The sequence below is a fragment of the Leptonychotes weddellii genome, chromosome 2 (assembly GCF_054177405.1).
Source record: "Leptonychotes weddellii isolate Sample4059 chromosome 2, ASM5417740v2, whole genome shotgun sequence".
NCBI classification, from domain to species: domain Eukaryota; kingdom Metazoa; phylum Chordata; class Mammalia; order Carnivora; family Phocidae; genus Leptonychotes; species Leptonychotes weddellii.
In genome coordinates, this window is record NC_138370.1 from 92,994,361 (window position 1) to 93,008,520 (window position 14,160).

General features: G+C 36.6%; 1 long non-coding RNA gene across 3 annotated transcripts in view; it reads right to left on the minus strand.

Annotated features, from left to right (window-relative positions):
- The window catches only part of LOC145720130 (uncharacterized), a 126,882-nt gene that overhangs the window by 72,016 nt on the left and 40,706 nt on the right, over positions 1–14,160 (minus strand). The window contains exons 1-2 of one of the 3 annotated variants that reach the window (XR_014142892.1): positions 1,946–6,942; positions 523–560 (exon numbers count right to left, since the gene is read on the minus strand). The exons of 1 other annotated variant lie outside the window; for it this stretch is intronic. This is a non-coding gene — a long non-coding RNA (uncharacterized LOC145720130). Of the gene's footprint in view, positions 1–522; positions 561–1,945; positions 6,943–12,628; positions 13,347–14,160 lie in introns of those variants that run through there. One more of the 3 variants, XR_014142894.1, reaches the window with a different exon arrangement.

Consider the following 14,160-nt stretch of genomic DNA (forward strand, 5'->3'; position numbering starts at 1 on the left):
AATGATGTAATGTATGGGGATTAACATAAGAATAAAAAAAAAATTTTATCTGTCTTTAATAGTTGCGGTTTCCCCCTGAGGGGCTAAGCAAGCATTTTATTCCTGTGGGAGCCTATTCTGGTGTAACTAACTCCTGTGTTTTATTTACAATCCTGGCAGACCTTGCCTAGATTCCTTTCTTTAAGGGGTGCAAGGACAAGAGTCCCATGTTCTGACAGACACTTTGAACTCAATTATGGTCGAGTAGAGAGTTTGAGTCACTGAAATCTAGAAAATCCACTTTGTAAACCACACCATTTCTGCTGGGGTATGCAATGTTGACCAGAAATGTTTGAGCAAGTTAACTGAAGGACAAACTATCTCCCACATTCCTAAGGCTCCATCAACAATGCAATGTTCTCTTTTGAAAGATCAGCATTATGAACAGTAACAATGATCCCACTTAAATATTTTTCATTCAAATAAGGAAAGCTGGAATGCTTAAAATATAAAGAACTAACAAAACTCAACCAGATGTCTTACGATGGCAGATTTCATTCTTGTCTTGTAGTCCGAAGTCCCTAAAACAATGAAGGAGGAAATAAATGTTCTAAGTTTTAAAATGTTTCCTTTAAATTTTCATTTAGCTGTTAAACTCTTATCCCATATACATTATATATAGGATATATCCTATATCCTAAACTCTATCCTATATACATTCAGAAAAGAATGAGGATTCTTGCCAGTTTTAGGACTATCTTCTTTTGGAATGTCAATTCCCCTGCACTGTTCAGAATTCAATGTGAGGCAAACATTTGATTGGTGAGGGGCTTCCTTTGAAATGGAAATATTAAAGAGGTAGTGTTTTATTGTGTCTTAAAATATTTGGAATCTCAAATTAACTTATTACTTAAAACTTATTTCTGATTCAGAAATAATTATACATTAGATTCCAGATATATGATCTTGGTATTTCAAACTCTATTGGCTCAAAACCCCACCCAGAAGCACAAGACTGAACAGAAACAACATGATAGTCACTTTGTTGGCACGAGCTCCTTCCAACATGTAAATGTAAAATACACCATCTTTGGACATGAAAAAAAAAAATTAGTCAGAAGTACTCTATTGTAGAAGCAAGTAAAAGGACTTAAAAACAGCTGTTGCTGCTATGGAGAGGATAAATATTTGATTACACAACACAGAAAATAATAACAAGCAAATATAATTCTTTAAAAATGGCTGAGATTGGGGCGCCTGGGTGGCTCAGTTGGTTAAGCAACTGCCTTCGGCTCAGGTCATGATCCTGGAGTCCCGGGATCGAGTCCCACATCGGGCTCCCTGCTCAGCGGGGAGTCTGCTTCTCCCTCTGACCCTTCCCCTCTCGTGCTCTCTGTCTCCCATTCTCTCTCTCAGATAAATAAATGGAATCTTTAAAAAAAAAAAATGGCTGAGATTGAGTACTTCCAAATATTTTCATCCCACCAAAGGAAAGAACAGAAATACTCCCTGGTTAGTACTTGAGAAAAAAGGGCAGATTTGAGCAGTTTTTTAATGGAAAAGAGTTTCAGTGGAATGATGTTTACTCACCCAATAGAATCTTGGAAATCAGAGTATTTTAATTTTATTTATTTTTTGGTATTTTGGACCTCAATCTTGTAAAAAGTAGCCATTCTGTATGAAGGGGTTCAAGTGACCAACTTCAAAGAAAGAATTAGAATTCAAAGGGTAATCTCAACTACAGGAATTCAAAATTGGGGACAGAAGTTCAACTGAGCTTCCAGTGACATGTAAGAATAGAGTCCGTAAAATATAGAACAAGATCCATGTTTGAAAAAAATTTGTTAGATGCTATAAACTTGATAATTTGAGAGCTTTTGTTCATTTTCCTCTTGCAAGTTGCAGCAATATACTTAAATTGTAAAAGGGCTGTATTTTGACTATTTTCATTCATCAGTCTCCGTACCTATCATCGTCTCTCCATCCTTATTTATTCTGCTTGTTCTCCAGGAAGCTGATTTCTGTGGCATACCCAGATAGCCGCCACACGCTCCGGCTTCTTGTAGGTTTGACCAATGAGGAGCACCAGCGCCTTGGAAGGGTGGAGGAAGAGGGTGGAGGAGGAGGGTGGACATCAGGGCATGTGTGTATCCTCCCAGGTCCATCCCCGCTGGAGGCCGGAATTGGCTCTAGCTTCACCGAAGCTCTCAGTTTCTGTCAGGTGGCCCCTCCCATGTAACTATTTTCTCTGCTTTCAGTAAAACTTGCCCTCTTCTCACTCTTTCTCCCCCCACCCTCCTCAAAGTACAGCAATCCAAAAGTGATTCCACATGCCCGGGTCAGGTGAAAAAATTAGGTCCGCAACAAAAGATTTTTAACAGGGAAAGTTATTACAACCACATGTCCACTTAAATAACTCATTTGGCTGGTATACAAGTTTGATAGGTCTTGGAGACTGAGCATTACCACAAACTTAATCTGCAGTTGAGGATTAGGAAAAATCACTACAGTCCCTAGCTGCTAGTTTACAGCTATTGACTTAACCTATTTTTTTTTTCTTTTTTTTTATCTAACAAAGATAATCAGAAGCAGTTACTTCACAGAGACAAAGTATCTTTGCCATTTTGGCTCAGGCCTTCTATCATCACATAGTTCTTTATGGCCTTTCTGTGACATAGATATTATATCGGCCTGTTCATTATATTGATGATGTTTTAACAAAAGCACCTGGGCATCAGGAATTAAGAACCCAGATGCCTTATAAGACCCATGCATGTCAGAGGGCAGAAGCTAAGCTTGAGAAGTTTCAGAGGTCTGCCACATTGGGGAAGTATTTGAAAGTCCAGTATCTATGAAATGTCAAGGTATTTCTTAGAAAGTGAGAGAAGGTTGTTATACCTTCTATCACCTACCACAAAGAAAGAGGCACAATGCTTGGTGGGTCTTTTTGGATTTTGGAGCAAAATATACCAGGTTTGAGTTGTAAGTTCCAAGTGGGTTCTACATCAGGAAAAGCCTTCATGGCAGGTCCAACTAACCTTCTCTCTCTGAGTTTTTTTGAGAATTTAACGTAATTATCTGTAAGTCACCTAGTACAATACCTAGCACATAGTAACCCCTCATTAAATGATTGCTTGAAAATAAGCCCTTTAAAGAAATACATTAGGGAATGGAGGGAGTTGGGGGGAAGGGAAAGAAATCAGGGTGGTTCACAAGCATAAATTTTTCATAACTTACCCAGTGTCTTTACTTTGCTGTATTCTAAGTAGGCTCATCTACATAATGCATTTTTAAGAGTGCTTTCAAATGCCAGATATTTAGCTTTGAATTAAAAAACATGAGTTAGCACAGCCAAGAAACTAATTGCCTGCCACCATGCATACAAAAATCAAACTCGTCTAGTACAAATATTTTCATTTAATGTGCAAGCTTCCAACCAAGTCTCCTCCTACAGTCTTCAACCCAGATGGTTTATTCTATTCCTCTTGTTTTTATATGTTATCTAATGGAGTAATGCTTAAATGAAGTACAGAATACATTTTTGCCAAATTATCACCACTTATTTTATAAAAGTTATTGTACATTTTCCCCTTTCTTTCTACAGTTCTTAGTGAAAGGAACCTGATTATGAGAAAAAACTACATTATTGAAGAATCACAAATCACACAACTTCTAATAATAAAACAGATACCACTCTTTCTTTATTTCTTGGTGGAGTCAAGTGTCATATAAGTAGAGAATTACATCAAGAGTGATGTCATCTGCTCCTGCCATCCCCTAGGCAATTCTTTACAGCTTCACACAAAAGATACTGTGAGAAAAAACACTACTTTGGTGTCTATGACATTGTGCTTCTACCAATATTGTCATTGAGTATACTCATGACCTTGGCAAGTCACTTCAACTCATTTCACATCTGTGGTGTGAGGGTGGAGGTAACTCACCCACAGTGACTCTTACCTTTCTAGAGAGAACCTTGCATCATGTACAGACCCACCTGCCAGGTGTACCACCACAGGCATGTACTATGCCTATACCGAGGCCACAGAACATTGACTCATGTGGACCAAAGTAGATGTAAGATGATTTCAAACACGAAAAGAAACTGATAGGGCGCCTGGGTGGCTCAGTTGGTTAAGCGACTGCCTTCGGCTCAGGTCATGATCCTGGAGTCCCTGGATCGAGTCCCGCATCGGGCTCCCTGCTCGGCGGGGAGTCTGCTTCTCCCTCTGACCCTCCTCCCTCTCATGCTCTCTGTCTCTCATTCTATCTGTCTCAAATAAATAAATAAAATCTTAAAAAAAAAAAAAAAGAAAAGAAAAGAAACCGATAAATAACACCACCCTTCAAATGCACTGAATTTCTTGTTAAGAACATTTTTTTGTCCAGTTTTACAACAACAGTCATGACATAACTCAATGGAAGGCAAACGTCTTAGTCCATTCAGGCTGCTACAACAAAAGTACTGGGTAGCTTATAAACAACAGTAGTTTATTTCTCACAGTTCTGGTGGCTGGAAGTTCAAGATCAGGTAGCCAGCATGGTTGGATTCTGGTGAGAGCCCTCTTCTGGACTATAGACTGCCAACTTCTTGCTGTGTTCTCACATGGTGGAGAGCGGAGAGAGGAAGCAAGCTCTGTCATGACTCTTATGAAGGCACTAATCCATTCATGAGTGTTCCACCCTCATGACCTCATTTAATCCTGATTAATTCTCAAAGGCCCCACCTCCTAATACCATCACACGAGAGAAGAAGAGTAGGGTTTCAACATATGAGTTTGGGGGAATATAAACAGTCTATAACACACCATTTCCCCCTATCTTGAAAATAATTTAATATTACCCATTGGATGTTTGCATGTAATTTGGAACTCTTTTTCTACCTTTGACCAGAGTGCAAATATATACCAGCCTAGAAAAGTAATGGCAATAAAACAAGAAACCTCTGTAATGAAGTCCAGTGAAAGAAAATAAAGGTTTTCTCTATAAAAACACACACACACACACACACACACACAAACTTCTAACAATGGTTGTTTGATTCCACTGCTATTAATATTCCTCTACAGGGTAGACCAATACCTTTTTATATAACTGGGAGTGTTAGAAATCCCAGAAAACTCATCTAGCAGTATAAAAGTATCTCCATTCCATGTATAAAATGCTTTGCCCCTGGTGGGGCTGAGTTTAACAACACTGTCAATAGCACAGAGGTGGCAAAGAAACACCTGCATGGGCATACATCTCAAAGGGGGGAAGAATAGGCTGTTTTTCACCTCAGTTACCGTTATCTATAGCCAAAAAATGTCAGTTCACCTAAGAATAAAACTTAGATGTTTTTCTTGTACATGTCCCTCAAAACCCTTCTTAGGTTTCTTATATCATACACAAAAATAAACTCAAAATGGATTAAAGATCTAAATGTGAGACCTAAAACCATAAAACTCCTAAAAGAAAACATAGGCAATAATCATTTTGGCATCAGCCTTACCAACATTTTTCCAGATATGTCTCCTCAGGCAAGAAAAACAAGAGCAAAAATAAACTATTGGGACTGTATACCGAAATAAAAAGCTTTTGAACAGTAGAGGAGACCATCAAAAAAAAAAAAAAAAAGAAAAGGCAACGTACTCAATGGGAGAAGCTATTTGCAAATGATATCCAATAATGGAGTTAATCTCCAAAATATATAAAAAACTTATACAACTCAACACCAAAAAACAAAACAATCCGATTTAAAAATGGGCAGAAAACCTGAAAAGGCATTTTTCCAAAGAAAACATAAAGATGGCCAGCAGACACATGAAAAGATACTCAACAGCACTAATCATCAGGGAAAAGCAAATCAAAACCACAATAAGATATTACATTATACCTGTCAGAATAGCTATATTAAAAAGACAAGAAATAAGTGTTGGTGAGGATGTGGAGAAAAAGGAATACCTCATGCACTGTCGGTGGGAATGTAAATTGGTGCAGCCACTGTGGAAAACAGTATGGAGGTTCCTCAAAAAATTAAAAATAGAATTACCATATGATACAGTTATTCCACTACTGGGTATTTACCCAAAGAAAACTAAAACTTTAACTCAAAAAGATATTTGCATCTCTATGCTTATTGCAGCATTATTTACAATAGCTAAAATATGGAAGTGAACCAGGTATCCATTGATAGATGGATGAATAAGGGATAAAGAAAATGTGGGGTATGTGTGTGTAGTGTTTGTGTATACCTATACACAGTGGAATGTTACACAACCATAAAAAGGAATGAGATCTTACCATTTGCAACAACATGGATGGACCCAGAAGGTGTAAGTGAAATAAGTCAGATAGAGAAAGAAAAATACTGTATGGTTACACTTACATGTGAAAAAAAAAAAAAAATTAAAAAGCAGAAACAGACCCATAAATACAGAGAACAAACTAATGGTTAACTGTCAGAGGGGAGTTGGGTGGGGGGGATGGGCAAAATGGGTGTAAGGCAAGGGAAGGTGCAGGCTTATGAAATGAATAACTCACAGAAATGAAAGGTACAGCATAAGGAATATAATCAATGGTATTATAATAGCATTGCATGGTGACAGATGGTAGCTACACATGTGTGAGCCTAGCATAACATACAGAGTTGTCAAATCACAATGTTGTACACCTGAAACTAATGTAATATTGTGTGTCAGCTATACTTCAATTTTAAAAAAAGAATAAATTCCCACTAGCAAGAAAGGCCTAAAGGAGCACAGCAGAATTCTTACTTCGGAGATGTTTGAAACCAGAAGTGAATTGAGCCATACCTCACACTCCAACACAGCCCTGACCAAATCAGTTCTGGACTGAATTGAGGTGATCAGCCCTTCATCCTCTGTGCCCATAGAAAAAAGGTTGAGGCATTCTATGTCTGTGCTGCTTCCAGACACAATGTCTGACATGCTAGTAAAAACAATCCCGATAAAAACATAGTAAAATCCTTATTAGAAGAAGTAGATCAAATGTAAATGTTATTATAAAATGTTCTAGGATGACAAAGAATGTTAATGAGTGACAGATAATATGTGATGCATTCAAGGTCAAAGTGCAAAAATAACTGCTAGTGTGGGGATTTGCATTTATTTTTAGAGGAGAGGAAGATTAAACAGTAGCCTTTCTACAATAGGATTAAATTTGGTTCCTTCTTCCTGCTCTCGCCTTTTCCACACAAACAAAATTTGTGTCTTCAAAGAGATACTTCAGGATTCTCACCTCTAAGTAAAAAGATAGTTCTCAAAAATTCTTGCAAAAAATAAAAAAATTCAAAAATCCCTGTGAATGCAGGGGATACTCTGAGGAGCAGAAATTTCTAAGAATTACCAGGTAAGAATGAAATCAAGCTTTAATAAGACAGCATAAATGAAGAATTTCTCATTAATGCAAAAAGGAGTTAAAGTATTTTTTAGTTAATTTGAAAATAGTAGATAAATTGATTGTATCTTAAAAATAGGATCATGTACAGCTAAGCATGTTTTTTTTTTTAGTTTCTCCCTTGAGTGATTTATATGCATGTATACTTTAAAATGATTTCCATACAAATATATATATACTTGATATCTATATCAAATGATATAAAGATCTCTCTATATATATGTAGAGAGAGAGGTATTTTGTATATATACCTCTAGTGCAGAATAATTACATTGTATTGGGATTGTTTATGTCCCCACTTGACTCTCATGGTATCTGATAAATGAAAGGTAGTCATTAAAGTTTGAATGAATGAATGATTCATAAACAACATAAAAAACTGCGTGAAATTTAACTTCAAAATATGCAGCATTACCTTTATTTTCTACATAGTTCCAAACTTGCCTACCATTATATTTTCAAAAAGAGGCTTTTTAGCCATGAGGAAATAGTAGTATTTACTTTTAAACATGAACAATCACATGATTTAAAAAAATATGTAAAGATACCACTTGCACAGCATAAAAAATTCCAATCACTCAAAATAAATGTACAAACTATGTGCAATACCCCCACACAGAATATTATTAATCTTCATGGACATAAATTTTAAAATATATACAAAATGAAAAGAAATGCTATGATTTTATTGCAAGTGTCAATATTATAAAGAAGTTGATCTCCCGGGGGCGCCTGGGTGGCTCAGTTGGTTGGGCGACTGCCTTCGGCTCAGGTCATGATCCTGGAGTCCCGGGATCGAGTCCCGCATCGGGCTCCCTGCTCGGCAGGGAATCTGCTTCTCCCTCTGACCCTCCTCCCTCTCATGCTCTCTGTCTCTCATTCTCTCTCGCAAATAAATAAAATCTTAAAAAAAATTAAAAAAAAAAAAGAAGTTGATCTCCCTAAGTTGATTTATAAATACATATATATAATTTTTTAATTTGTAAATTATTTTTTCTTGTCTATCATCTAATTTAATTCCCTTTGACAATCTTGTGAATTTAGTCTTGCTAATCCCTATGGTAGACATGGAGACTCACACAGGACAGACTCCTCAGGTCCCACAGGTTATAATAATAAGGCTGGGACTCAAACTCAGGTCCTGGACTCAAGGAGGGGCCCAATCCACTGTATCATAAACTTTCCTATTACTGTATCATGGCACTGTAGCCCCATCAGTCTATAAGGTACAGGATTCCCAGGGGAAACATTCTGTTAAAAAGACATCCTTGATTGTGTAAGACTGTTGAATTACAGACCTGTACCTCTGAAGCAAATAGTACATTATCTGCTAAAAAAAAAAAGAAGAAGAAGAAGATAGCAGGAAGGGAAAAATGAAGGGGGGGGAATCGGAGCGGGAGACGAACCATGAGAGACTATGGACTCTGAGAAACAAACAGAGTTTTAGAGGGCAGGTGGGTGGGAGGATGTGTCAGCCTGGTGATGGGTATTAAAGAGGGCATGTACTGAATGGAGCACTGGGTGTTATATGAAAACAATGAATCGTGGACCACTACATCAAAAACTAATGATGTAATGTATGGTGATTAACATAACATAATAAAATTTTTAAAAAATGCTAAAAAAAAAGACGTCCTTGATGAACTTGACATGTCTTTCTCCTGGAATGTAAACTCCATGAAAGCAAGGATTTTAATTTGTTTTGGTTATTGCTATATCTCCATCATGTAGAATAATGTCTGTGTCATAGGTAGCAGTCAATAATTATTTATTGTATGAATAAAAATGAAGAATTAATCTTTGTACTGAAGTAGACGAAGGTAAAGGGAGACTTAGATACCACTGGTTTTTAGATTTAATCTAAACATTCAAATTCAGAGTAAGAATTAGAGATATGTGCATAGCACTTAACATGGCTAGGGATGGCCTGCACAAATGAAATAATTACAGGCATCTCTTTGAACTTTAATGGTAAATTTGCTTTGCTAAATTGTTTTTCTCCTATTTCCAACCTAGGATCTCAGTCATCACTCAATAAAGCAATGAAAATACATTCTTCTTGTTACTTACCCAAAGGAGTCAAAACTTATATCCACACAAAAACCTGCACATGGATGTGTATTGCAGCTTTATTTATAATTGCCAAAGCTTGGGCACCCGGGTGGCTCAGTTGGTTAAGCGATTAAGCATCTGCTTTTGGTTCAGGTCATGATCCCAGGATCCTGGGACTGTGTCCGGCATTGGGCTCTCTGCTCAGCGGGGAGACAGCTTCTCTCTCAGCCCCTCCCTCCTGTTCGTGCTCGCTCTCTCACAAAAATAAATAAATAAAATCTTTTTAAAAAGTTATAATTGCCAAAACTTGGAAGCAACCAAGGTTATCCTGCAGTAGGTAAACTGTGATATATCCAGATGACAGAATATTATTCAGTGCTAAAAATAAATGAGCTATCAAGCCATGAAAAGACATGGAGGAATTTTAAATACATATTACTAAGTGAAAAAAGCCAATCTGAGAGGGTCACATACTATATGATTTCAACTCTGTGACATTCTGGAATAACAAAACTGTGGAGATAATAAAAGAATCAGTGATTCCCAGGGTGGGAGAAGGGAGGAATAGATAACTAGGCAGAGCATAGAAAATTTTTAAGACAGTGAAAATATTCTGTGTGATATTATCATGACAAACATATGTCAGTACACATTTGTCCAAACTCATAGAATGTACAACACCAAAAGTGAACCCCAAGGTAAATTACGGACTTGGGGTGATTATAATGAGTCACTGTAAGTTCATTCTTAGTAAAAAAAAATATCATTCCGGTGAGTGATGTACATAACAGGAGGGGCTATACATGCGTCAGGGTGGGAGATATATGAGAAATCTCTGTATTTTCCTCTCAATTTTGTTCTAAACCTAAACTGCTCTAAAAAGTATATACATTAAAAAAAACCAAATGGGTAAAGCACTCTTGAAGGAAAATAAGGTGGGATGTTTTTCTACTGAAATCAAAACACTATAAAACTGCAATAACTTAATGTTATATTGGCATGAGGATAGAAAAATAGAACAATTTAACAGAATAGAGAGACCACAAATATACCCATTTGATTTATGCCAAAGTGGCCCTATAACACAATGGGGAAAGGAAAGAAACCATAAATGGTGCTGGTTTAATTGGGTACCCATATGGGAAAAAATTGAATCTTAACCCTTACCTCACACCACACTCAAAAACAATTCCAAATAGAGTGTAGATATAAACGTGAAAAGGAAAGCAGTATAGTTTGATAAGATTTTAAAATCATATAATCACAATCTTGAGTTGAGTAAAAATTTCTTAAACAGGAAACAAAAAGTTTTAACAATAAGGGAGAAAATGATAAATCGTTACTTTAATATGTAGACATTGTGTTCATCAAAAGATGGCATCAAGAAAGAAGTCAAAAAAATCAAATATACTCACTATACATATAACTGAGAAGAGGCTTATATGCAGGATAAATGAAACACACATACAAAATCAATAAGGAAAAAACACACAACTCAAAAGAAAAATGGGCAAGAGACTTATACTAAAATGACAAATCTATGAAAATTTGTGGAACATACTAATCATCAGGAAAATTAAATTAAAACATAATAAGACATTACTGCATACCCACGAGAGTGGCTAAAATCGAAAGGACTTTTAGTAACAAGAGATGGCAAGGGCATGGAGCAACTAATTCTCATATTCTTTTGGCTAATGTTAAATTGATACCAGGAATTTAGTAATCTATTAAGTAATATCTTCTAAAACTGCACACAAACACTCCTTATAAGATAGCAGTTCCATTACTAAAATATTCCCAATAGAAATGCTTGCACATGTATCTCAAGAGGCATGTAGAAGAACTTTCAGCATTATTCATGAGAGTTAAAAATTGGAAACAAATCCAATTTCCATCAACAGTGAAAGGAAGAGATAAATTGTGATACCTCTGTCCAGTGTAACAAAAACCAGCAATGACAAAGAATAAAATACCGCTACTCATAACATGGGTGATTCTTAGAGGCATAGTGCTGTGAGAAACAAGACAGACACAAAAAATACATATTTTATGATTCCATTTCTATAAATTTTAATTCAAACCAAACTACAGTGGAGGAGGGAAAGGATAGAATTTGGGAGTGCATAAGGGAGTAGGCATTCTGTAGTGCTGGTAATTTTCTTTCTTGTTCTTTCTTTCTTTTTTTTAGTGCTGGTAATTTTCTATTTCTTGATATGGAAAGGGGATAATCATTGATCTTTACATTCATATTTTGTGCACTTCTTGAAAAATGGATTATATCTTACATTAAAGACTCAAAACCATGGTAGGTAATATTTTTTGTAGAGAAGTAGACAACCATAGAAACCATAGGGACAGATATGAGTCAAGTTCCAAAATGGAACACTTTGATAAAATTCTGAGGGGAAATACATTCCTGGTTTATGGAGGAAAAAACTGATTAACCTAAGCTATTTAAATTTCCAAAAACCATTGAAAATTTCCGTATCAAAGACTGGAAAAAATTTCTACCAAAGTGACTAAGGGTTAGAGGAACTTTGTCATGGAGAGGAAATTGGCTCAGAACAAGGGGAAAAAAATAAAAGGGAAATTGTACTCTCCAGATGAGTTAATATAAGAACCTGTGTATTTTGGCATTTTTATAAATAATCTTAATGGGGTAAACAATACACTGTTTATATTTACTTGCTAAACTTTATCAGTTTCACTTCACCTTCCCTAATTTTTTCCTCAGAAATCTTTCCATATTGCTCTTTATGTTCATTTATTTATTTGTTAATTTTGTTTCATAAATTTACTGGGGGTTATTGTATAGGACTAGTGTGTACAGATAGTGTGTTGGGCACTAAAGTTTCAGTGTAAACAAGCCAGAAGATGCCCTCACTGATTTTGTGTTTTACTAAAGAATATAGACAATAATCAAACAAAGAAATAAATCAGCAAGATGATTGCAGATTGTGAAAACTGCTGTGAAAGAAATTAAAATGGGGGGCGCCTGGGTGGCTCAGTCGTTAAGCGTCTGCCTTCGGCTCAGGTCATGATCCCAGAGTCCTGGGATCGAGCCCCACATCGGGCTCCCTGCTCGGCGGGAAACCTGCTTCTCCCTCTCCCACTCCCCCTGCTTGTGTTCCCTCTCTCGCTGTGTCTCTGTCTGTCAAATAAATAAATAAAATCTCTAAAAAAAAAAAAAAAAGAAATTAAAATGGTATGGAATACCATTAAAAGGATAAGGGATAAAGTGCAATTTAATCTTGGGGGTGGTAACCTTAGAAACAGTGCTTAGGAAAAGCCCATCTGAGGAAAGGAAATGGTAGCTAAAACCTTAGGGATGAAATGTAATCCTGTATCTAATTTAACAATGCATGCGGAACACCTAATGTGTAACAAGAACCATTCTAGGTGCTGGGAAATCAACAATGAATGAGAAAGACAAAAATGCAACTTTAATGGCCTTGACATTGAATCCTACAAAAAGAAGACTTTCATGCTGATGCAACAATGACTACAAATAATCTGGTTGGAAAAGAGCTTAATGGGCTCATTAACCTTTTAAAAGGAAAGAGCATCAATAACATAGTGAACTATTGCAGAAGGGGCCTGCAATGGATTTAAAGAAGGAGGCAGGGACCAGAGCATGTGTGATCCGTAGGTCATGAAAAGAAGTCTGCCTGATATTCTTAGTAAAATTAGAAGACATTGATGGGTTTTAAGCAGAGGAATGGCATGATCAGATTTAATTTAAAAACATATTTGCTGGGGCACCTGGGTGGCTCAGTCCTTAGCGTCTGCCTTCCGCTCAGGTCATAATCCCAGAGTCCTCCGATCGAGTCCCACTTCGGGGCCCCTGCTCCACAGGAAGCCTGCTTCTCCCTCTCCCGCTCCCCTGCTTGTGTTCCCTCTCTTGCTGTCTCTCTCTGTCAAATAAATAAATAAAATCTTTATGAAAAAAATAAAAATAAAAACATATTTGCTGTTTTGTGGGGAATGATATGAAAGGAATAATAGTAGACATAAAGAAAAAAATTATTAAGCTATTTTCTAGGCAAGAAAGGATAGTAAACTGAACTGAGATTTAAAAACAAGTGGAGATGGAGAGTAAACAGATTTGGAGAATAATGTGAGGTAGTCACCAGAATTTACTGAAAGATTGGGTACAGTGTGGAAAAGAAAGAAAGTTATTACTCTTTTGCTTTCAGAAGAAACAACTAGATGGATTTTGATGCCATTTGCTAAGATGGCAAAGAGAAGAGTTTAAAGAGGAGATTAGGGTAGAAAAGCATGAGTTTCTGCTTTTTTAATAGGTATGTTTGAGATATATATGAAGGATCTAATTGTGGTGTCAGATAAGGAGTTGAAATACAAGTCAAAAGCTCAGAGATAAATATAAACATTTGAGAGTCATCAGAATAATTACTGAATTTATACCTATGCCAAATGAGGAGATCACCTAAGAAAACTACGTTAAAGATGCAAAGAAAGGGCACCTGGGTGGCAAGTTGGTTAAATGTCTGACTCTTGATTTTGGCTCAGGTCATGATCTCAGGGTCCTAAGATCTAGCCCTGAATCCAGCTTAGCATTGAGTCTGCTTGAGATTCTCTCTCTCCCTCTCCCTCTGACCCTACCCGTGCTCACACTGTCTCTCTCTCTAAAAAATAATTAATTAATACAGTACACAAACACAACCCCCCCACACATGCATGTGTGCACACACAAACATGCTAGTAAAT